Source organism: Pseudonaja textilis, chromosome 2 (genome assembly GCF_049901715.1).
Source record: "Pseudonaja textilis isolate UNSWEBS1 chromosome 2, rPseTex1.2, whole genome shotgun sequence".
Classification (NCBI taxonomy): domain Eukaryota; kingdom Metazoa; phylum Chordata; class Lepidosauria; order Squamata; family Elapidae; genus Pseudonaja; species Pseudonaja textilis.
The window spans coordinates 61178881-61204442 of record NC_141991.1 but is presented as its reverse complement, the minus strand read 5'-3'; the positions used below and the strand labels follow the sequence as shown (position 1 = coordinate 61204442).

Below are 25562 nucleotides of genomic sequence, written 5' to 3'. Positions count from 1 at the left end.
GAAAAAAAATAATAACCATTGCTCAATATATGCTGTAAAATGTATATATGCATATATATATGTTTTCTTAAGTTTTCGCGGGTACTTACATGTATGGTATTCAGCTTTGTTCGGGTATTTTCTCATATCATTGTAGTTGTGCTTTTAAAGTTGTAGCAACGTTTCGGCAGAATCTCATCTGCCATCATCAGCCTTCTGTATAGTGTTCATCTGTGAGTCAGACTTTTATAGTGGTTTCAGATTTAAATTTGGGGAAGCCTATTGCTGTGCCAGAATGGTTTTTTCTTCATCCTGATTGGTTGGGAGTCTTGGTCTGTGTTTATTGGTCTTGGAGTTTGCTGTGTTCTGCTTGATTGGTGTTTCTAATATCTTTTGTCTGTTTGGGGGCTGTTTTTGTATCTTGATTGGCTGGCAACGTTGTATTCCTTTATTGGAGGCCTTTAGTGCAGCTTGGCTCTGGGTAAATGGATGGCTATCATTTGTTAGGAAGCTAGGTTTCATCTGGGTGCCTGGCTGGGGTGTGTTTGAGCTGGAGGTATGGGGGGGCATCTGTTTGTGCCCAGGTGCTTGTCTGGCTAGTGGTATGGAGATTTTTTTTTGTTTGTGAGTGCAGGCTTCCAAATGATTGACAGTCTGGTGGAATCATCTCTTCTATTCATGCTTTCTGGTCTTTTTTCAATCTCTATGTATATATATGTATGTGTGTGTGTGTGTGTGTGTGTGTGTGTGTGTGTGTGTGTGTATTGATTTGTCTGTTTTAAATGTATGTCAAATAAATGTTTTTTCTAGAATAAAACTTTAAAAAAAAGAAATTGCAGGGGGCATTAAGTCTCTACCTAACTCCACCTGTCTTGGCCTCTCTGCATCTAATACAACCTCCCCCCAATTCTGGGAACTGCAAAGTAGAAATTCTAACAAATCCAGCACAATTCATTTTGGAAGCACCATGTTAAGGGAAGGCTATTATTCTGGAATAATAATGTTTCTTGAAGATGAGTTTTCCTAATACTTTACCTGACTGAGTTTACAATACATTCCATTTAAAAAAAAACACACACACAGTGGGGAAATCATGGAAGAGTTTGGCCTTTGATTTCTGTAAGGGTGGCTGCTGTTTCTATTTTGTGTTACTACAAACAAACAAAAAACAATGAAAATTACATCATTGGGTGGGGAGGGATTTAGTGGGGAATTTTCTAAAGTATTTGGTAAATAATTTAACAACCAGCTCGCCCAGGGTCAGGTTGGCTGTCATGCGAGGCATGGCCCTATCCAGATCCACTGCACATGCAGGACGAGCCTCCCATGACAGTCCCTGACCCTGTCCCTGGGTAAACCAGTTGTTAAATTACACCACCACCACCACCTGATATCAGACTGGATCCTGGACTCTGTGCTGCACTGCAATGGCACAACAGGCCATGGAGCGGCCGGCACAAGGGAAGGAGGAGGACCAGGGAAAAGAAAGAGGAAAAAAAGTCTTCTTCTTTCCTCACACTGGCCACTCCATTGCCCGTTTCTCCATTGTAGTGCAGCCCAGGATGCACTTTGATAGCTGGTGGGGAGGTGTAATTTGACAACTGGTTCGCCTGAATCAGTGAGAACCAGCTGAATCCCACCACTGGTTTGAGGCTGCATACCATACACGGCCAAACATTGTTCACCTTTCTTTAAATGAAATTAATATGGAAATAACTGGTATTATAGAAGTTGATTTTCAAAAATTATATGTGTTTGCTTTCAGATCAAGAGGACAGGCTTGGGCAGTGATTATCTTTTCTTCTCGCTGTCTCAACAGTATACTTTCTATTTAACCCTCATAACTGCCATTAAAAAATAGAAATGTTATTGTGTTTGAATGTACTTATTCTACAATAAATACTAGAATTTGGCACACTTCAAAAAAAACATCTGGGAATGTTGAGATTTACATAAGCACCATATCTTTGTTTTATTCATCAGAGCAACTTGAAAGAAGGCACAGTTATTTTAAGAGCTAATTAATGAATATCAGAAAGATGCTGTGCTTGGGTGAGGACCAAAGTACTATTGTGCATCCTTCAAAATCATTTGGTAGGATATATTTTATACCTAAGTAAGTGTTTTCCTGGTTGAGAAGTTCAAAATTCTAGATCAGGTTTGCAGTCAGGGTGTCCAACTTTGTCAGCTTTAAGACTTGTGGACTTCAATTCACAGAATTCCTCAGCCAGCCATGAAACTTAAATACCACTCCATAATGCTTTATAGCACCCTCTGAGCAGTTTACAATCTCAACATATTTCCCCCAACAACCCTCATTTTACTGATCTTGGAAGGATGGAAGGCTGAGTCAACCTTGAGTTGGTCAGGATCGAATTCAATTCTGCATTCTAACCACTGCACCACCACAGCTCCTCAGAAGTCCACAAGTCTTAAAGTAACCAAGATTGGACACCCCTGACTGCAATCCTGTAACCCTTAGGATAGACCCAATTCTACTGGCCTTTCCTAAGACTCAAAGATCTGGTTCTATGGTCTGGCCTGCAGCGCTGAGTGTTTGAAGTGTCCCTTGGTTTATTTATTGTGTCATCATCCTCAGATGTGGGTTCTAATATTTATATTTATGATGGAAATTTTTTAATTTATTTTAAGATTGTTCATCACCAAGAGTCATTTGCAGAGATAGGCAGTCATAGAAATTGAGAAAAAAAATAAATTATACAAATAAAACCCTACTTGGCTGGCCATTAAAGTAACCCTGCTAAAATCAGTAGAATTAATTTAGAATTTAGGGATTCATGCACAGCAGCTTATAGGAATCATCCTGGGCTATGTGTGTGAAACTTTATTTTTAAGTTTGAATTCTATCTATCAGCTGTTTGGCAGAAGGAAATGCAACTGTGAATGGTTATATCAAAAAACTATCTCATGCAGGTGGAAAATACCTATTAGTAATGTGGAACTGTAATGTCTGAGAGAGTACTGTGTGAGGCTATGGTGCTACATAGGTTTCCTTAGAGTTTCTGAAACAGCTGGAAGGCCATTAAGGTACGTGCAATAGCAGAAGTCCTATATCAGCAGAAAGTAAGAATAGAAAGTTACTGAAGTTCCATCTATTTTCATGATTCTATTACTACAAAGATGCAGGTATATCCTAAAATCTTATCTCGCTGGAGGAATGTCTTTCTCTTTGGCTTTTATTGGCTGCTTGCCTCAAGAAAATTATGCAGATGTGGCCATTGGGATGGGGTTGAAATACAGGTAGTCCTCGACTTACAACAATTCATTTAGTGCCCGTTCAAAGTTACTATAGCACTAAAAAAAAGTGACTTATGACCATTTACTTTACAGTTACGACCTTTCCAGCATCTTCACGATCATGTGATCAAAATTAGCAACGAGGTCATATTTATGACCATTGCTGGGTCCCAAGATCATGTGATCCTTCCTTTTGTGACCCTTTGACAAGAGAAGTCAATGGGGGGGTTTACTAACTTAACAACCAGACAAGGGTGGGATTCTACTGGTTCTGACTGGTTCTATAGAACCCCTTGTTAACTTTCTAAGCAGTTTGGAGAACCAGAAGTTAGAAGCAATCTCCTTTTGTTTTTTCCTTCCTGTCTCTGGAGCTTCTGGGGCTTGACTTTCTTAAAGGGGAAAGGTTGTTTTAAGATTTTTACACTGCTGTTGGGAGGAAATATTTCCCTGGACAATCACCACTTTGAAGAAATAATTGAATAATGAAACAGAGCTGTCAGAAAGAAGCTTTTAATGACAGGGAACCAAGATGAGTGACATTCAGCAAGGCTTCTTGACTAGCTAGAAAGATTGACATTCAAACGTGAGTTTACATACCCTTTCTGAGTTTTGGTCTAAACCTGGTTTTTGGTGAAGGTTAATTCTGCGCTTGGTGACGTTTAATCCTGTGTTTATTGATGGGATAATTTTCTCTATTCCGCTTCAACATGCAACAGCTACTGTTGTGATTTAGTTATTTTTATTTGTATTGTGTTTGAATTTTTTTCTGTCTCATGGTTTCTTTTTCTATCTGGGGAGGGAGTCTTCCTCACTGCTTTAGTACTATCTGACATTGTCCTTGTGGGGTGTACTTCCAAGAGGTAGGATGCAAGCTTGGCACTGATTTTTTTACAGCCTTTCAGGCGGGCATGTCACTTTTCCTTAAATCTGGATGATTTCCTTAGGATACCTTGTGAGGTGAGTGAGACCAGCTGGTATCTTTAAGTGGTGCAAATGGATCTAAGGATTGCTTCTCCTGGTTGTGTTCTTTCTGGAGAGCTTAAATGACCTCTCTGCTAAAGGGAGCAAGAGTTAGCTGCTTGATAGTTATCACTGCATTTTAACGGTTTTCATTCCTCGAGGTGCTCTGGCACCCTGCCTGATTTGTAACTCCAGCTTGCAGGTATTTTTAATCTAATGATTGGTATTTAGGGCAGCTTTTTGCAAGCAAAGAAACTTTTTGTATTTTTGAACTGGTAATCCTTGACTTACAACAGCTCATTTAGTGACCATTCAAAGTTACAATGGCACTGAAAAAAGTAGCTTATGACCATTTTCCACACTTATGACCATTGCAGCATCCCCACTTTCATGAGAAGCCAGATGAGGAGAAACGCCCCTTGACATGAGTGATGTCAAGTTGGCCACGCCCACCCAATCACATGACAACCAAGCTACACCCGCCAACTAAGCCACGTCCACAAAACCAGTTGTTTAAAAAAATGAATCCCATCCCTGCAAACAGGTTATTAATTTATCAACTGCAGTGACTCACTTAACAACTGAGGCAAGAAAGGTCATAAAATGGGGCCAAATTCACTTAACGACAGAAACTCTGGGCTCAGTTGTGATTGTAAGTTAAGGACTTACCTGTAGTGAGAATGGTTTAATTTTAATTTTAATTTTTTGCTTCGTATCTCCCTATTTCCCTGTGGTTAAAAGTTCAAGAAAGGATGGAAGGAAGAGAAGAAAAGCAGTCCCCGTGCCACTGACTTGCTCGGTATGCCAGGTAGGGTGCCAACATTTTACTGGCCCGGTTGCTAGGCTTTTGACAGGAGCCTGGCAGGTAGGTATTTAGCAGATTGAGCTGTTTTGGCCGGGGGTTAAGCACAGAGGAGAGCTTCTCCATCTAAATGTGTATATCACAGACAGAGAAGAAAGAGCCAGTTTTTAAAAGGTTACCTTAATAACATTAATTTTGCCCCCCAAAAAAAAAAAAATCTTCAGAAAAGCTGGACTTCTAAAATAGAGTACATTATTCATAAATATAAATTATTTGGGAAATAGTTACTAATTCTTGCCTGATTAATTTTTGGCCATGGTGATCTGTCATGGGATGGGAACTCTGATGTATTTCCTCCCCTTTCTTAAGTGCTGCTGCACTTACGTTAAAAGACTGGAGACAGCTGGATAAGGTGGTAGGCCAGATAAGTGACCTTTTTTTGTTCCATTGCTGGGTATGCATCACTATATTTACAAAGTGGTAAAAGGGTAGAGGGGGGGGAAAGTGTGTGCTGTTTTTGTTCACGGGAGATTACAATAGCTTCTTTAAAATGGTCAGACTGCTTGACTGCTAGAGGCCATAAGCTATTACCCCATTCATGACCAGGGTCTTTTCAAGAAAGTCGTAAACAATTACATTGGATGATCCAAGGTGGCTAAGTGGGCCACAGAAAGAATAGCCAGTGTCACTGATTTGAGGGCTCCGCATCCATCAGCCCTTCCTATTCCCCCAGCCCTCAGCTGTTGCAAAATGAAGCCATTCCCCCAAAGATTTCAGCCATCTGGGGCCACATAGCAAAGATGCTGAGGAGCTAAAAAAAATTCAGAGAAGGTCTCAGTCACCAATGGCTAAAAACAAAATTATAGAGCAATCTTTGCTGATGGAGAGCAGGAGGAAATGTGATTCATTTTCCTCTGCCAGGCAGAGTCTGCAGCAGAGATGACTAAATTAACCCTTTCCACTCTGCAAGTGCCAAGCCTCTTAGGGTTTGTTTGTTCGTTTTTTACAAAAAAAAAAAATCTACCTGTTTTCAGGAGTGGGAAGAAATAATGACAACTGAGGTCAGTCATTGCTTGAGAGCATGTTGTTCCTAATGGGATGTGGGAAAAGGGTTAATAGCAGCTGAGTGATGCTTCGAATTACAGGCAAACCCAACACTTGTCTGGCCATCTTTTTCAAGGGTTTCACAGCTGTCCTCTACTGCTATTATACGATTTTAACAGAAGGCCAGCTTTTTGAAGGTACTGCAGACAAGGGACTATGGTTTTTCATGTCTTCCTCTGAAATAACTTTCTAGAACAGAATCCAAAGCACTGCACAGCCTTTGTCAGTAATATTGCTGCTTTCTTGCTTATGCAGCACTTGCAAAGAGCAGGATGTGGAACAGTCTATTTATCTGACGTGTCCTAGTAACCCCTTTTGAAAAGAGGTCGCTTCTATTTTCAACTTTCATCCTAATGGGCATTTTATGACATAGTAGAAAATTGAGTGTTAAACTACCCTTCTGCTCCACTATGAGGTAGTCCTTGGCTTGCAACCGGATTTCTGTTGCTAAGCCAGGCAGTTGAGTTGCTCCTGATTTTACGACCTTTCCTCCATAGTTGTTATAAGTGGATCACTGCAGCTGTTAAGTGACTCATGCGGTTGATTCACGCTAATTCCCCTGTTGACTTTACTTGTTGGAAGCCAGCTGGAAAGGTGGTAAGTGGTGATCGTATGCCTCCCTCAGATGTTGCTACTATCATAAATACTTGGCAGTTGCTAAGTGACTATGGAGAAGCAATGGCTGTAAGTGTGAGAATTGGTCATAAGTCACTTTTTTTCCAATGCCATTGTAACTTCAAGCAGTCACTAAACAAATGCTTGTAAGTTGAAGTTTATCTGTACAGTCTGGTTTGTCTAACCCGTTTGCAGGGAGCAAATCTGGGAGCGCCTGAATGTTTCATCAGGGAAGATGAATGGTGCCAAAGTATTTGAGTTTGCTGGCATTTCTGACTGCCACTTTCTCTTCTGCTTCTCTTTCTTCCTCCTTCTCCCCACCCAGAACTACTTCAAAATATTGGGGGAGTATGCATATTCTCTGTGTAATGTATAATCAGCAAACATTATGTCCATGTCAAGGTTGGGAGGGAAAGCCTAGAAATTTAAAAATCCATTAAGAAAAGTGCTTTTTGACTTGGCAGATTAGTATAATGTCTTACAAAGCAGCTGAATGTTATTCCTGGAAATTCTTCAGATTTAAAGGAGGGATTCAAGAAAGTTTATGTTCTGTCCACGTGTGAGGCAGTTCAGTTGAATTTCAGGCATGCATAAATTGTCAGGTGTGGATGTGAATGATAGCTAATTACCCTTTGGTTTAACACAATGAATGAAGGCCAGCAAATAGCAGAACAAACCAACTGGATTAGCATAGTCAAGACATGGAACTTTTTTTCTTTTTCCCTTTTAGTAAACCTTAGCCAACATTTACTTCTACTGAGAGAGGAAATTGATGCCCCATCTTCAGAGCTGGACTTACCAAAGGGTAGATGATAGTATTATACCATGTACTTCCAACCAACAAGTGGAAATCTTCATGTAGAATCTCTGGTCCTTAATCCAATATAAATTCAATTCCATGAAGCTGCCTTCTGGATATGAGATAGATGGATCATATTGCCAACTTTGTACCCAGTATTTAGGATTCATGTCTAAGTGTTGTGATTTAATCTAGTCCCAGTTACAGTCATGGGCTGATCCAAGCCACATAGTATAAAATTGTATTTTGTGTTGGTTTCTGAGGCATGCACATTACTATTGCAAATGGTATTTGTGTAATAAGCAAGTACCAGAAGACCATTCTTTTATACTCTCTGTAACATTTGTTATTTCATAACCAAATGAATAAAACAGTTCCAAGAAGTATGCAGAACTAAAGAACTGAAAATGTATATAGTCACCTTGAATTGATGTTAATTGTAAGCATGTTAGTACTCGGCTTCTGAGACTAAGACATTATGCAGGTTATGTTGATAATACTGAATTTCAGCAAGTGAAATTTCTGCCTCTGCCCTTTACTTATGCTGAGTTGGAAAAAAAATCTTGTTTCTATATCAGTGTATGATGGACTGATTACACCAGTAAAATATACAGAATCATTCCATGGGGAAATAATAGACTTGATTATCCAGTATCAAGTGAGTCAGTCCAGCTCCATTTATAGAGGACTTAATTTTGCATGTCCTTTGTGACTTTACTAAAGATACTTTTATTATTTATTATTTAGACAAACATTTTCTAACCCATTCTTAAAAGGTTTAGGAAAACACTGGTTTCCAGCATGCAGTTTAATGGTTCTGTAAACTGTATATACCACATCTAAAAGAGGCACGATGATTCCATGGCTTAATTATGCTGGAGATGGTCTTTACTGTAGTGGTTCGAGTTCTAGCATCCCGTGGTGGAGTGAGCTCCTTTCACTTGCCTCAGCTTCTGCCCACATAGCAGTTCAAAAATATGTTATATAAAAGTAAATAAATAGATACCACTTCAGTGAAAAGATGGGCCGGTGCTTCATGCAGATGATCAGATCCCTGCCTGCACTGGACCTTCCCAGAAGCAATGCCGTTTTGTGGGGTGATTTTGGTGGAGGGAGAAAGCCCTAGATGACATTGTTTGTCTTTCTTTCTGGTGCGAAGCTAGCTTGCACTAGCTTGTACTCTCAAATTGCAAATGGAGATGTGGGTACTCTATTTTTCTTATCTTCATTTTTAAGTGCTTTGGTTTTATTGTATTGCAAACAATTGCTGGGGTGCATCTACAGTTTTGTTGTACTTGTACAATGATAATAAAGTTATTCTAATTCTAATTCTAATTGCACCCTTGGTGCACCATAGATAGCATGCAAGCATGAACCAAATGGGAACGGAATATTAGCATTGTAGTCTCCTAGCTAATGTAACATTGCCATATGAGAATGAATAAATAAATACATTCCAACTCAGTCTTAAAACATTTATTGTTATCATGGTTGGTCACACAGTCAGCCAGATGTTTAGGCTGGATTTAGCAGTTGTATTGACCTATCGAATCCTTGTAATAGGGACTTGGACAGATGGTGTTAAAGGTATCATAGCAAGATGTAAGCCGTTCCAAGTAAAGCTACCTTTGCAATTGACTGATGGTGATTTTATCAATGCCGGTGCCAATGGCCCAATCAGTGAACCAGAGTTTCTTCTTTTCAATAACTATTTTATCAGGCACCTTATGAAAAAAAGATACCTGTTTATTTGGATCTTAAGGTCCCATAAGATCTTAACCCATTCATTTTCCAAAACCACCTCAGCTTGATGATCCCATACAGTACTAATCCAAACCTCTGACAAAGTTTTCAATATATAATTTTGACAACACAGTCATGGCAATGCTTCTAGACAGCTTGTGAAATTTTGCAGCAGCCACTTATAAAATGGTCAAATGTTTCATCCTATATTATTATTGTTGTTATCTGTCCACAACTTTACAATGTTAAGTCACAGCTGCCAGTTCTTTAGCTGGTGTTGGCCTTTATACATATTGAGTTCTTTCCAAGAACCTAAGATGTTGTAATATACAGTGTAGTATATGTGCAGACTGAAGTAGTGTGGCCTTCCACAACTGACAGATGAAAATTTTGCAAATGCGCAGATTTTCCAAGTGCTGTCCAAGATTTTTTGGTATGGCACCCAGTGTGCTGAAAAATCAATGGGACCACCACAGCCAGTTTCTGCCATTATTGTTCAATTTTGATTATTATGATTACTCCAAAATAATAGATGATATATATTTTTAGATTTGATACTTTGGTAAGGTTGAAAGTTTTCAGTAGAAGTAAGTACCTGAACTGAATATCAATGAAAGAGATAAGAGAATAGTTAAGTGTAATGCTACTGGTAAAAAAGAATATTATTTGAGCAGAATCCATGTCAAATTTAGTTAGCTATTCAGGCCACTAATTGTATAGATAGATTTTTCAGAAATACTCTATAATAATATTTAGCCCCTGACTAAAACTCCTATAAATTTCAGTGGATATAACCAAAATATCACTGAGCACTTTTAAAAATCTAATCTGGAGCACTGCACATGATTATTTTGGAAGACATATCAGTTGACTTGCTTGTAATTTGTGTTTATCTGGTGGTGTTTTTATATTCTCCACTAGCTTTTATTTGACTTGGCATTTTGAGATGTATTGTACCAATCCAAAACAGTTGGAAAGAGTGTTCATTTCTTCCATAAGCTTGGCTGTTTCAACCTAGAGAGAGAAGGATTGCTTTCACAGAATCTCAAGTGACCCTGGATTGAACCAAATTAAGCAGGTGATCAAGCTAAACCTTTATGTTCAAATCATAGGTAAAGGGTATATTGGAAGGAAGACAGTGTGCACTTGCAAAATCAGAATGTAAATAGTCCATAGATGTTTACAGCCTAAAGCCAGCAACAGCCCAGATGGAGACAGATGGAGCTTCCCAATGGGACTATGGCCAAGGAGGAGGGAAGGAAGTTCTGTCAGCGTTTTGCAAATCCAACAAATGCTTATGCAATGGCATTTGGCAACATGCTCCAATAGTGTGTACAGTCTATGCTTGTCTCTTTCCAGGTTCAACACTGCAGTGCTATCCATGCTCTATGAACGAAACTCTTCCCCTTCACCATGGCAGCAGATATGGTCACTGGATAACAACATTGAAACTCTTCTTCTCTCTTCAGTGGTGGGCTGAAGTTACAATGTACATCTGAAACCAAAAACTAATTGTACAAAGATCAGAATGGCTGTGACAATTGTCCTCCAGACTGCAGACATTCAGTGGCATTGTTTTTGAAAAGGAGACCTTGGAGAGCTCCACCTTATTTGGACTCCATTTAAAAGTCCGGTCCCACCCCCATTTCTTCGAAAATGCCTTTACTGCTTCCTGCAGCACCTGCCTTTATTTGTAATTTGCCATCTATGTAAGACTGGCTCTGATGCTAATTAACTTATAGGATCTGACACATCCACAACCCTGGGAGTTTTGGTTATGGCTTGCTGTCATAGCTTTCCATCACTGTTTATCAGGATGCAAGCACTTCCTCAGAGCACTGTTCATGGGGATGTTTCAGTAGTCCTTCAAGTGGGCTCTGTGAGCTCATGTCTTTTTACCCAGGGCCAGCCTTAGTGTGTAGTGCTATGGGCAACTGACTCAAAATGCAGTCATTATTTTGTGTCTTCCATCTCTGAGCCCCAGCTTAAAATCTGACTATGTCTATTCTGATGGCTGGCATGGTCTGGAGGGAGAAATTATTTGATGTTGTGTTGTGTGCAAAAAAAGGAGGTTTAAGGCTAGCATTGCAGAAACCATGTATTTTTTGACCGATGGCCTTTAGGAGAATAATTTGTGGTTCTTGGGATATTATAGCTTGATTTTCTATGTTGCAGCTTAAGGAACAAGAAACAATGTCCTTTCCCCATAGAACTGGTTAATTGGAGACCTGATAGACCGTTTCCAAGGGCTCATTCCAGAGCTAAGCACAATGCTACTAAATCATCCTTCCATGTATTAACAAGGCATTTTCTAAATTTCATAAACAGCGTTATCCTTCCAGTAAACATAAGAGGCATAATTTGGAAGCCTTTTCCTTCCTAGAGATATAAATTCCCAGAGACCTGTCATTAGAAAGTGGCCTTGTGCTCCTGGTTTAAGACTGTAATGAACCCCCCACTAACAAGCAGGTCCTTCATAAAGATGTCTGCCCATAGTCAGTAATAGATTAGACAGAGAATGAGGCAACTCTTAGGGCCAAGTGGCATCTGGGCAGTTAGTCAAGGAAGAGTCATGCAGATAATCATACTGCTAGCCTCAACATATTTCATGAGGAAGATATTCTGTTTTATATATTAGATGTTTGGAAGCAAGAGTCATGATTAGCCAGCATGGAAAACTCTGAGAGTTGAAGTTCAGCAACATCTTAAAAGTTGCTAAGGTTGAGAAACATTTGTCTACAAGTACAGAAATCAGTGCAGGGGATGGGAGTCAGAAGGCAGGGAAGGGGATCAGAGGTTCAGAGAAAGAAAAAGCACTCGGGAATGCTTTCAGGAGAAATTTTTATTTCTACCTTTGATAAGATTTGAGAGGGTGAATATATCCAGGTCCCATCGTTGAATCGGTGTCATTTGATGGGACTCAAGCATGACTTCTGTGTCATAGTCCCTGCCCTTAGAATCAGGGGTGGGATTCTACCACTTCTGTCCACTTCTGTAGAACCGGTAGCTCTGAAGAGCAGCAAACAGAGAGCAAGCATAGAACTGGTTCTATGTCTGCTGCTGTTTTGGCCCACCCGTCCACCCGGGCTCTTACCTGACCTTTATTTCCTGCATTTTCAACCACAGCTGCTTTGCGCGACACTTTTCCAACCGCTGCGCTGCTCAGTGTCTGGGCAGCTCAGCAGGTCGTAAATTGCACTCGCACAACTCACGCAATGCAGAGCGACAGAACCGGTAGTTATGATGGTCAGATCCCATCCCTGCTTAGAATAGTACTCCATCTCCAGTGGTTCAAGTTGTACCAGCCCTGCCATCCTTTAAAAAAGCCTCAGAGACCTGAGATTTTCCTCAGGTGATAGGTTAGGGAAGCATATACCTTCTGAAGGAATTTTATTAAGGAGTTGGGTGAGGGAGTTATTGTCTATTTTTGCTTTTATTGTATTATGTTGTATTGTATTTATTTTTAACTTGTATGCCGCCCAGAATCATTATGAGTTGAACAGCCATATAAAGCAGATTTATAAATGTGTGCAAATAATTACATGTTTGTGGAGAATGAAAGTTAGAAAGACTAAAATGCACTGGAATTGTGATAAAAATACTTATATAAAAGAGTCCAAGGTCTTGTACTGATGTGAGCAAACTGAGAAAAGTAAAGAATGTGCCAGTCAATATGGCCTGGTGTGGTTTTGGAAAGTCATATAATGCGTCTCTGCCTATGTGAAATCTTCAAAACCAATCCCTGACAAAATGTTCTGAATCTTTATTCTGTGAATAAATGAAAATAAAGAAAATAAATTTCCTTAAATGCTTTACCACTGATATATGCACTTTAGAAACAGAGATAATATATAGAGTCTACTTTATACATTATACTATTACGATTGAAGAAATATTTCAGTGGAGAGAATCGCAGAACAGAAGAATCAAGGTATTAATAAACAAGAAACCATTGGTCCTACGAGCTCAATGTTTTCGTTTCCTCTTAACTTAAAGGGAGAATCTGTCTTACTTCCTTATCTTCCATACTATAGCCTATCATCTGCCCCATTTAATCTATGTGATGTCCTATGTACTCTGCCTTATATGAAATGGCTTTGTTCTGTGCCACTATTCATGTTTGGGGCAGATTAGCTTTTTCCTGGGGCTGTCTGAGGCTTCACATTGTCTTTTTACCATGATCATCCCAAAAATATTTGCAGGGCGCAATTTTTTAAAAAAATCAGGATGGCAGCTACAACAATGCCATAAAAAGCTCCACTCAAGGTCACAAATTTTAAAAAATGAATGGAGCTTCAATGCACCATCTTCACTTACTGGACCTCACCCTGATCATCAGTTTCTCACAATCTGATAACAGCAAGGTGGTTTCAAACGGCAGTGAATAAAATTATGAATATATGCCTTTATACTCCAAATCCTTGGTGTAAAGAAGCTGTGTAACAAAGGGACAGAAATGACAGGTCCTGTTTTTTTAAGTCGAGATCAATTAGAATGTGTTGAAAGGAGGATGGCTTTGAGTATAGTTAAATATTTAAAGCAGTACAACAGCAGCCTAAAACAATGAAGGAAGTGGAATGAAAACGATTAGCGAAGAACAAAACAGAAATGGGAGTGATATTAATTGAAGCTATTATAAAACAATAATGGCAGTCAAAAACCTAATTTCTGCATTGTCAAACCCATTTTGATTAAGTGTTAAATCCTGCTCTTACAAACTGGTCTCAGTTTGTGCTGAAATATTAATTCCTGCTTTTATTCGGCTATTATTTTTAGCGCTCTCTCTCTCTCTCCCCCCCCCGCAACCTATTTGCCAGCCAGGTGAGGAATACCAGACACACCCTCCCTGCCAAAAAGAATGAAGCAGGGGGCTGGTAAAAGGGCAGACATGGCCATGGATTGGGAGAAATGCCCTTGGGCATATAGAAGCTTTTTCAAATGGAATCAAGGCAAAAACTGAAAGGAAGAAAATTATCATTTGATTCATGTTTCAATAGTTAACAGGAAGCTTCATCTTGAATAAACGATTTTTATTTTTATTTTTAGCTGCATCAGTTGTGCATCTTTTATACAATTATTGCTTTAGCATGGAAGGCCAGCTGCCAGGAGCTGCATGGAGAATGACCATAGATTTTACAACTACATAAGCATTATACATCTATAAGACACCTCTAATTTAATTGATTTGGACACTGTCCAACTTCAACTGGATGGTATATAATAAAAAACAGAAAAAAAACAATAACTCTAAGAGAACAAAAAAGTAGTACATCTGGCAATCACACCTCAAGGCTTGTGGAAACAACCAGGCCTTTAAGACTTTCCAGAATATCTTCAGGGTAGAAGACATATGAATATTGGGGGAAGTAAAGGACTTCCTAATCCAAGATAAGCCCTAATGCTGCACTAAATGAATCTGAGCAAAAGCCCTCTTGGTCATAGTTGCCACCTGTTCTTTGAGCAGAAATTTTGAGTCCAAAAGAGTACATGTAGTGCTCACCAACCTTGAATGGTGAAATGCTACTCCATCCAAGGACAAAGATGGAAAGTCCCCGAGCCAGAAGGCCTAAACATCCACAGCCACTTGATTTTGTCAGGACTGTAGGGATAAGAACTCAAGAATATAATTTTTATCTCCGCTTCCCTTTCCCAAAGTCTGCTTTCCTAGGAGGAATTAAGTTGGATTGATTTGCTGTTTAATTAACTGGGGTATTCATTACTCCAGTTGCTGTTTGTAAATAGCTTTGCTTGTCTTTTTGTCTGTGCAGCAGCCAGCCTCCATGTCACCAAATTCCGCTTCCTCTTAAACAAAACTTCTACTTACACCACCTGGGCCCAGCCATGTGTGCTGCCTTCCTTGGGCTGGGCCCAGCATTCAGAGGCATGGATGGGTCTGTTCCAAGGCAGCAAAACAAACTGTCTGGCCAGAATGCTTTAACAAGGCACACGGGCCACTTCCAATTCATTCCAATTGCTTCTGCCTTTGAAGTCCTCATTATGGGCTTCTGGGCACAAGGCTAGTTTGCAAACTTTATGAAGTGGAAGTGACATAAGGGAGAGCTGTATCCCTTTATTTACCTTGTTCAAGAGTCTTTCTGTCCAAAGGCTTTAGTATCCCTTTCTCATAGGAAAAACAACGTACAATGCATTATGGTAAAATATTTAAAATTAGGGTAAAGGTTTCCCCTGTCCAGTCATGTCTGAATTTAGGGAGTGGTGCTCATCTCCATTTCTTAGCTAAGGGAGCCAGTGTTACCCAAAGACATTAACATGGTTATGTGGCCAGCATATGCCAAAGGCACATGGAATGTTGTTATCTTCCCACTGAAGTGGTACCTATTTATCTACTTGCATTTGCCTGCTTTGGAATTCCTAGGTGAGCAGGAGCTAGCACAAGTGATGTGAGCTTGCAGCACTTGGTCTCAAACCTGGGCTCTCAGCTTTCCAGATAACAAGCTCAGCATCTTCAACCTCTGAGCCATCACATTCCCTAAAAATGATTTAGATGTAGAAATTCAATGGTATGTGGCCAAACTATGCATTACATTGGGGACCTGTGATAAATAATCCACCAACTTCACCTACAAAAGTTTGTTTTACATTGGGACTATGGGGTATGGTATGGGATAGAAAGGGAGATGGAGGAAGTAATGTGGGAGAACGAGTCAACATGGCTATTCTCCAGCTTATGCATCTGGTGCCTATGGCATAGCCATCACTCTCTATCTAATGGTAGGACCGGCCTAGATCCAAACAAATACAAAGAAGTGAGGAAAGGAAAAATTACTCAATCAAAGTCTTATTAGAGATTGTTTACAGCAGACTCTGGCATTGCCAGCAGGGTTGCCAAGTAACTAGGATAAAAGACAAAATAAAACTGTCTAGCCTGTTCTAGTGCCATTAACTTAATCTGCTGCAATTAGTGGATGGCCACACTTATCTTTTAGCATGAAGAGTGTCATCTGTTAATTTCTGAAAACCAAAAACAGAATTAGGGAGATTCATTTCAGAAATTGGCTATTCAACTTTACCACCTGTTTAGAAGTTGGGTCAAGAACTTAGGGAAGAGAACAAAATGTTTGCAGGAATCAACTTGAGTTGCAGATTGTTAGCAGGATAACGCCTGCACTTGCCTACAGCTCAAACAAGACATGGCTGGATTGTGAAGAGAACTGGATTAATTATATGCCATGCTACTTCAATATAGTCAATATTTCCTACATTTCCAGACCTCAGAAAGAAAAGAGCTGGCAGAAGAACTGGCCTGCATTATCATGTCATTCAAGAGATTGGAGTGAGAAGAGCTCTGTCCACCTTGGGACCCCTGGTGAAATGTTTCTGCAGATAGTGGGCTGTTCTCATCTTTGCAACAAGATTCCATCATTTACTTCTGAGGAGAAGGCTTGTCTTCTTAGCTGTTGCATTATATTTTCTGCAGTGTATACCTTGGCTTTCCTTATATAGCCATTTGGAAAATAAATGGGCTATATTAAAGATGCTTACAGGAGAAGGCATTTATTTGGTGTAAAATGCCTCTCCACAATTCATTTGTTTCTCCTTTTTACAGGGCCTCCATGGTATCCCATCTCTGTTTCACAGGATACTCCAGATTTTTACCAATATAACTTGAAATGAAACCTAGGGCATTAGGTGCATTATTTGGAAATAGAAGCAGGAAAACCACAATTCTTACTGTACTTCTGTAACCCATTCTCCTTCTTCTGGCTTCTGATTAAACCAAAGACAAGAGAAAGTCGTAACTCAGAAATACAAACAACTGATGTAAGGAATAGTTAAGATAAGCTCATATCTTTTTACACATTTTTTTTAGCAAAAATTTAGAATATTTTTTTTCTTTGACCCTTTGGTTGGCTTAGGTTTGAGGTTTTGTTTTTATTTTGTTTTTAAGTAAGACCCCACATTCTCCAGCTTCTGTTCAAACAGTAATATTGATGCCATATCATTTCGTTGTGCAATCACAGCTATGGAGATTACTGAGTGTTTGAGGCAGCTTTCACAGCTGTTTTGGGCCCCATGAAGAGCAGCGATTGCTTTTCTGCTACAATTTTAGCTACAACCGCAGTGTCCATCCGATGAAATTTGCTACCAGGTAAAATGAATATGGATTTAGGCCTTCCTGATATGCGTGTGCATGCCTGAGAGAAGGAAGGCAGGGAGGGAGGGAGAGGACGTGTGCTGCCATTATGGATTTTTTGCTCCACCGCGTTTTAAGGATATGCTCTAGTTAATGAAAAAGAGGCTCTGATGCTGACTGGTTTTATGGCTACTTCTAGGGATGTGGCTTTAAAAAAAACATTGCTTCTTTGCTTGCTTACACAAATCTTTTCAATGCCTTTGCTTTCATTGTTTTCAACAAAGGTATAATAATGTTATATTCATTCTTTTTCAAATATGTATTTGAAAGAAAAGAAGAAATAGCCTATTTTCTCTTAGACAAGGAAATCATAAGGCTGGCAGGGAGATGCAATGGGGGACGTCCAATCCTTTTCAAAGCCCACTGACTTGCTGCAATTAAGGCAAGAAGAAGGCATGCCTTTTTTTTTTCCAATTTCATCCTGCCCTTTCCTCTCTCCTCCCTCCCTACATTATAATAAAATAATCTGTATTAGAGCCAGTGTGGCAAAGACTTTTTTTTATGAGCACACTAAAGTTTTCCTCACCATATTTCCTCACTTCTTGGATGAGAAGCGAAAGGTCTTCAAAGAAAACCCAGGAAGTCCAGTTGCCTCCTGAAAAAAGCACCTTTGGGACAACCATGACTTGGATGGCTGAGAATCTCCACAGACCGGAGGATGGGGTCAAACTCGATTTCATTGAGGGCCGCATCAGGGTCATGTCTGACCTCCGGGTCTGAGATGGATCTGGCTGGGGTGGGTGTGGCCAGTTTGACATCACTCGTGTCGGGGACACCTGTGGTGGCCAAGTGCTAAGGCAGGACTTCCCTCAGACCCTCCCTCATTCTCATTATAATTTCATCCCTTCCTTCCTACCTTCCTTCCTTTCTTTTCTTCTTTTTCCTTCCCTCTTTATTCTCCTTTCTTCTTCCTTCCCTGTTTCCTTATTTTTTTTCTTCCTTGCTCTCTTCCTGTCTTTCCTGCTTTTTCCCTGTCTTTCCTTTTCCCCTTTCTCTTTTCCTGACATGCTCAAGTGAAAAAGGGGAAATATTTCTTCTTTTGGTTTGTTTTTGGTTTGCTTTGCTAGCCCTCTGCCACTTCTAGGCCCTGTTTTCAGCTGCAACGGTCTCCCGCAGCCCTCTGCCAGTGAAAATGGAGCTTGGGACCCAGGACCAAGCCTCCTGAGCTCCATTTTCACTGGCAGAGGGCTGCAGGATATTTTTGGTGAGTTTTGTATGACTTGCATAAGAAATAGAAATTAGAGCATTGGAATTAAAAAAAGCCTATGGCAGTGGTGGCTAACCTTTTCGGCACCAAAATGGGAGTACACCAGAGGTGGTATTCAGCAGGTTCTGACCAGTTCTGGAGAACCGGTAGTGGACATTTTGAGTAGTTTGGAGAACCAGCAAATATCATCTCTGGTTGGAGATTTTACAGTATCCTTCCCCTGCCATGCCCACCGAGCCACACACACAGAACCATTAGTAAACATTTTTGAATCCCACCACTGGAGTGCACGTGTGCATGTGCATGTGCCAGAAACCGGAGGTTTAGCTTACCAGCCCATGCATACGTGTGGGCCATCTGGTCTTTCGGTTTCTAACATGCATGTGTGTGCGAAGACCAGCTGGCCAGCTCACACATGTGTTCCAGGGAGCTGCTTCTGGTGCTCCCGCATGCATGAAGACCAGCTGGCCAGCATGCGCATGCATTCCAGGGAGCTGTTCTTACAGTTTCTGGTGCTCCCGCGTGCATGAAGATCAGCTGGCCAGCGCGCATTCATGCACCGGAACCTGGAAGAACAACAGGCAATGGCTGGCATGTACTCTACATACCACTTCTGGCATGTATGGCATAGGTCACCGTCACGGGCCTCCGGTATTCCTGGAAAGTGAATTTCAAATTTGAAAGGGTGCTAATGTTCATATGAATTACTTATTTTATTTTTTAAGGATAAGAGTATCTAACTATAGTGTTAAATTAAGTTATTAATAAATGGGCAAACTCATGTAAGATACACATCGTAGTGTAGGGTTGATGATGATGATGACGATGACGATGATGATGATGACGATGACGACAATGATGATGATGATAGAAAAGCAGAACTATTGGAACATGTCCTTTTGGCTCAGCAGTAACATTAAAGAGCAGTAAACAAAATCACCTGATATTTCCAAAAGGAAGAGTTTGTGTACCTAGACGGATGACCCTCTGAACACAAATGATACAGAGGAGATTTCAGGGGAAAGAAAACAAAGAGTTATCACGGGGTTGGCTAAGCAGCTTTTAATTCATTTCTAACAAAGTTGCCAGATTATTTCACAACTCATCACAATGGAGAAAATGAGGCTTGGAGCATCCTTGAGCCTCATTCTGAATGTTATGACCACATTTGCTAATCATCTGCTTTGGACAGAGATATATTGAATGCTCTTGTTTGTTTAAAATAATACGACTAAGATTTGCCAATTTGCTGCCATCTGTCAAGAATTCTTTTTTTCCTTGTACGCTTTACATCTTGTAACCTATTGACTGAACATTTTGTAACTGTTCTTATTTCCTCATTCTTTTATCTTAACTGCTTGTCTGTAATGATGTATTTATCTGATATCTTGCACCTTATTACAATACATTTGACAGCAGCAGACCAGGAGTTTTTAATAAGTCCTCATTTTGTTCAGACAAAGCTTCTCTCTCTCTCTTTTTTTTTTTTTTGTACAGTCTCTCTGGTGAAATGCTGGCACCAACAGTAACAGGCAGTTCGTAAGTAACTAAGAGAGGTTTGCGCTGTGGGTCAGAAAGTTCTTATAATTCAATCAAGTAGCACCACTTCTCAACATGGACAGACTACTATAAAAAAAGGCTTGTAATCTAGCTGTTAAAGACACAGTGAAAGTGGTCCAAGTATCCAAGGCCAAATGAGACAAGTGTTGAAATTACTTGCCGTGGTCCTAAAAATACATCGAGAGAGAGAGAGAGAGAGACAGTTTGGTTTGGTGGTTAGGTCACCAAGACCTTGAGTTCTCAACATGGAAGAATAAAAGTTTTCTAGGGCAAAATCGTAAACAAAGACAATATGTTTTTAAAAGCCTTTTGGAAATAAAAGGATCAGCAAAACGTAGAGAGAGAGAAAAAAAACTTGATGAACACATATGTGCCAAATAATCTCTATATTATATACTTCCCCCAATAATAGCAGCAGCAGCAGTGAGTTTTACTATGTTTTTTTGAAAACAAGCTCCATTCAGAACCAAGGGAGGGAAGACCAAACATTATTGATTAGGATTGAAAACTCCAACTTTTACTTGTTTTAAAGCAAAAAGAAGTTATCATTTGTGATTTCTGGTGCTGGTCAATGGCAGAGAAAAGCATGAAGTTTGCTTTGAAATGGAGCCCAAGATGATTCTGGCAGCCTGTGTTTCAGTGAAAAGTGGACTAATTTTCTGAGAAAATCTCAAACTGAATCTTGTGACTAATTCTCACCCCTGCTACATAACCATCTCAAGCAGGAGATGGAATATATCTATGCAGTTTTTCTGAAATAGTACAGTATCATGAAGCTATTTCCCATGCTAACCAGCTGCAGAACCTAGACAACATATCTCAAGATATACACAGCAGACCTTCTCAATGTGTATCCTAAAACATAGAACACAGAATCATTGGGCTGGATAGGCCTATGGGTATAACATATTGTTATATTTCCTACTTCTACTGAAAAAGTCAAGATTGGTTCTTTTAAAACTAGAAGCCACACACTAGAAACTGTGAATTAAGGTCAGGAAAAGCAAAAGATGAAGATAGTTCCTTCCAGCCAGGATTAAATTCTGGGATTTCCAAAAGCCTGGGAACCCTAGATGACTAAAGCAGAAGAATCAACAGAATTAAGATTCTTTTTTTTTTTAAGTAACAAATGCAGGATGGGAGCTGCAGGATGCCATCCTATAATCTGTATTTCTTGGCATTTCCAAATATTAACCAGTTCTGATCTGTTTAGCATTTTTCAAAAACAATCAGAGTCAAAGCTGCTCCTAATTCTTCTAAATTAGTAGATTTTTCATTAAATTGGTGATAGTTCTGGGATCGGGTTCCTTGGGCAGTCACTGAAACATCTGTGCTATTGTCAGTTTCTCACTGTCCATTTTCACCTGAATGTAGAAACTTTTTTTTAATTAAGTTAATCTAGTAGGTTTTGAAAGAAATGAGGTATATGCTGCAGGGAGAACATCATTTATGCTAACAAATGGAACTAGTGAGATATATTTTTGTAAGTCATGTACTGGAAACAAAGCAACAGCTCTTCATATAGTCTTCAGAGGGAAGAGGGGAAGGCGAGAATGTGATAATATTTCTTGCTACTCAAAGATAAATTGAGGAATTGCAATTCAGGAATTTCCTAGTGAAGTGGTAGATCAGATTAGTATTCTGTGTTACCTGGTGCTTCCTTTACCCTATGCAACCACTTCCTGAGTAGTTTAGCCCCCATCTTGAGATAAAAAATGTATCCATGAGAAATAATGGTGGGGTTTCAACATACAGTAAGCATGATCTATGGAAGACTTTGGCTGACAAACTCCAATTATGTTAAATCAATAGATCTTATTGACCACAAAATATCTCCTAGTTACCTAAGGGAAGTGAAATCTAATCTACGGAACATGGTTAGTGGTAGCCAGATTGCTGAAACTTGGAGCTCTGGAAACATTTACACAATGTCTTGCAGTATTCTTGGAGTGGATTCCCATTATGCTCAATTCTGTTTGCTCATCAGTAAATATAACAATTGCAAACGCAAGTCATCACTAAGTGTTTAAAGAAAACTAGCAAAATTATTTCCTCATCTGGAGTGTCTGGGATTCAAATTGCTCACAGCACTGGGGTGTACTATTATTTGCCCCATATTTGCCTCTCTTGCACAGTGGTGATTAGGTTCAAATATTGCACTAAGCATTGGAATGTTAACTCAAACACGATTATCCTGATTCTCATGCAGGATTTGTTTGTTTGTGAGAAAAGCCTCTTTGAGTCAATGTTGACTCCTGCTAAATGCTCGAATTCATCCCTGCAGTTTTCATGGCAAGATTTTCGGAAGTGTTTTGTCACTTACGGCAGAGAGAGAAGAACTGGTCCAAGGTCACACAACTGAATTCATGTCTGAAGTAGAACTAACAGCCTCCCAGGTTCTAGCCTGATAATCCTCCATCAAACTTGATCTCTCACAGTAGTAAACTATAAAATCCAATTAAACAACATTGGTGGTTGGATTCACACAACATGGAATGCCAAAACCAAATCACCTCTATTATAAGGCACACGTGAACAGCAAAGGAACTTCATATTGATGCATAGCAGAATAATAATATTTGAACACAAAGTATATGCTTACAGAAATATGCAGATTAACCCCAGAATCGCACAAAAGAGGAACAGAGGGGAATTATGGATACTTGCCCACCTATAAAATGAACTGGCCATATTCTTGCAGAATTAACTTCAGTGTCTAAAATTATGTCTGAACCTCTGATTGTTACAAACCTTGATGTAAAGAATTCCATCACAGACAAAAGCCAAATTCCCAAATAAGCTAAAATGACCATCCTTGTCCTATTATGATGTAAAGAGCGATCCATTCTTTCAAAGCATCTTCTACTTTCTTCTGGTATTGAATGAAATTGCCTAGTTCTGTTTGTCCTTAGAATCCAGGTCCCAATGTGCACCTGAACAGGGAAATGTTGAAAAGAGGCCACATTGTTTATTGCAGGAACAAAAATCCCAAGTCTGCTATTTGTGGAGGCAGATAATAATTATCTTTGCCATCCATCTTGTTGGGCATTTAACAAATCCTGACCCTGTGTGCTCCAATTTGGAGTACAATACAAGAATTGGATAACTGGTTCTTTTTGCCTAATACGATTAGATAATTTTATATTGTTTCATCAACTTCTTCTCATATGACTTAAGTATCAAGCTTGCATGTCTGGGAATAAATTTAATGCTTGCTCACCCACATGTTCCTCTTTAATTGTCAGCTAATCTATCATTATACCAGACCTTGCAGTCTGGGATTTGGCACTGAATTGCCATACACTTGATATGTCTTTCAGACTGAATTGCCTGCAGCATGTTTGCTCATATATATATTGTAAGAGTCTGACAGGGATTTGGGGGGAGTTTGAGCGTGGGATTGTTTGTGTACAAAAATAGACAATTTAAATGAATGGATCCTCATGGTGGATGTCTGGTCTACAGGAGAAGCATGTTTCTGTGGAGATGTGTTCCTCTGTAATGTTCACCTTCTGATAAAGGCAGATTACAGATGTGATAAAGGCAAAATACACTTATTAAATCAAATGCAAAGATAGTCTGAGGAAATCAGTATGGCAGATTTATGGGAGTTTAGGTCTGGGTCCACCAGAGACTTAATTAAATAATTTCCTTCAGGATTCTTTTTCATAATTAATATTGTCTATCCTGCAACATTTCTATCGCTCCAAGTAGGACACAGGATGCATTTTAAAATACGTCCTATTCTTACCATCATATATAATATGTATGTAACAAGTGTGGTATAACATACTAGCTAGTTTTTCTGTGTATTGCATTTGAAAACTGTTTCACTGACTTGTGCAGTTCATTTCTCATCCCTTGTTTTAATAAGTGTGTCATCTTAGCTTTCTTAAGCCTAAGCATTGCAACAAATCATTACTTTGTGAAAAACTTTGTGGCCAGCCATTTCACCAGTAGGACTTAGATATCATATAATAGGGTCACAAGATGGGTGGCAAATAAATTGGATAAGCTATAATCCGTGGTTCACCTATAATACTAAATGCAAACCATGATTTACAAGCTCTTCATGTGTAAAATAAACTAAAATTAAATAAACATTACAGATGGACCCAAACCAGATCTAAACTGCAAAAATCTAGATAAGCATAGAGGGCAGCAAAGTACCACATTTTTAAAATGCTCAGATTTTGTCATTCTTTTCATTTCTGTTCATATTGTGGGTATGTATTAACCCTTCTATCAAGACTTCTCACTCCTTTTATACATTTCAATATTAAAAAGCACTGCTGTTCAAGAATACATTCAATCCCATCTGTCGTTTTTTTTTAAAGCCACTCCCCACTTTTGTACAAATTAGGAAAAAGAGTACATATTTTCTAATATTCACTAGCACCTATGACCAAAAACATCTCTAAAAAAGAAAATAATTTCATCAATGCTTAAGCAATTGCATGGGATTTCATAGTTTCATTAAGATTACAATTTGAGATGATGCATCTTCCCCTAAAGTTTGATTTCTGGAAGATAGAGATGCATTCACATTTTAGTAAAAACATACAAATTTGTATGACTTATCTTGGGTTTGTTTGTTTGTTTGTTTGTTGGCAAGATTTCAGAAGCAGTTTGCTCTTGCCTGCTTCCTGGGTCTGATAGAGCGCGTGACTGGCCCAAAGTCACCCTGTTGTCATTGTTCTAAAGTGGGATTAGAACTCAATGTCCTGATTTCCGGCTTGTTGCCTTGACCAGTTCACCAAACTGACTCTTGTATTATATTTTACTTTCTCTTGTCATAGAGAAGATGCGTTATATGATTTTTTTTTGGGGGGGGGGCAACAAAGTTGGTGTCTTTTATCAAGGAATAACAGGCTGTTCTCTCCCTACCTCCAATCTTCATGAAGGTTTTTGAGAGCAGTATGTGCCTCCGTAATGATTTTTGCAATTACAGAAGTTAAGTGTACTTCCTATAATTCCCAGCCAGAGCCACAACTCTTAGAGAAATATATTTAGAACAGAGAAACAGCACCACATACTAAATCCTCATGCTACCTGGACAGCTAAGTAACCATGCATCTTGCCATAAGTCAGCAGTATAAGAGGAAAATGTCAAATGGCTTTCCTTGAGGTATGTGCCAGGAAAAATGCACTACTGTTCTAAAATGACATTCAGTGAGTCTCCTTGAGGCTTACAGTGAGAATGAAAGAAACTGGCCTTTTCCACATTGTCACACATTTTGTGAAGTTTTAGGAAGGGTGGCAGAGGACTATAGAGATCCACAGGTTCAAGTCCACACTTGATCATAGATCTCACTGGTGATTTTGAGCTGGTCATTCTCTCCCATAATTCAAATTACCTTGCAGGGTTGTGCTAAAGACA

At 39.4% G+C, this 25562-nt stretch overlaps 1 long non-coding RNA gene across 3 annotated transcripts in view; it reads left to right on the top strand.

Annotated features, from left to right (window-relative positions):
• The window catches only part of LOC148126876 (uncharacterized), an 85788-nt gene extending 72720 nt beyond the window's left edge, over positions 1-13068 (top strand). For 2 of the 3 annotated variants that reach the window (XR_015741664.1, XR_015741663.1), the window contains 2 exons: positions 10620-12146; positions 12512-13068. This is a non-coding gene — a long non-coding RNA (uncharacterized LOC148126876). Of the gene's footprint in view, positions 1-4950; positions 5006-10619; positions 12147-12511 lie in introns of those variants that run through there. The other variant, XR_015741665.1, reaches the window with a different exon arrangement.
• The last annotated feature ends 12494 nt before the right edge of the window (positions 13069-25562 follow it).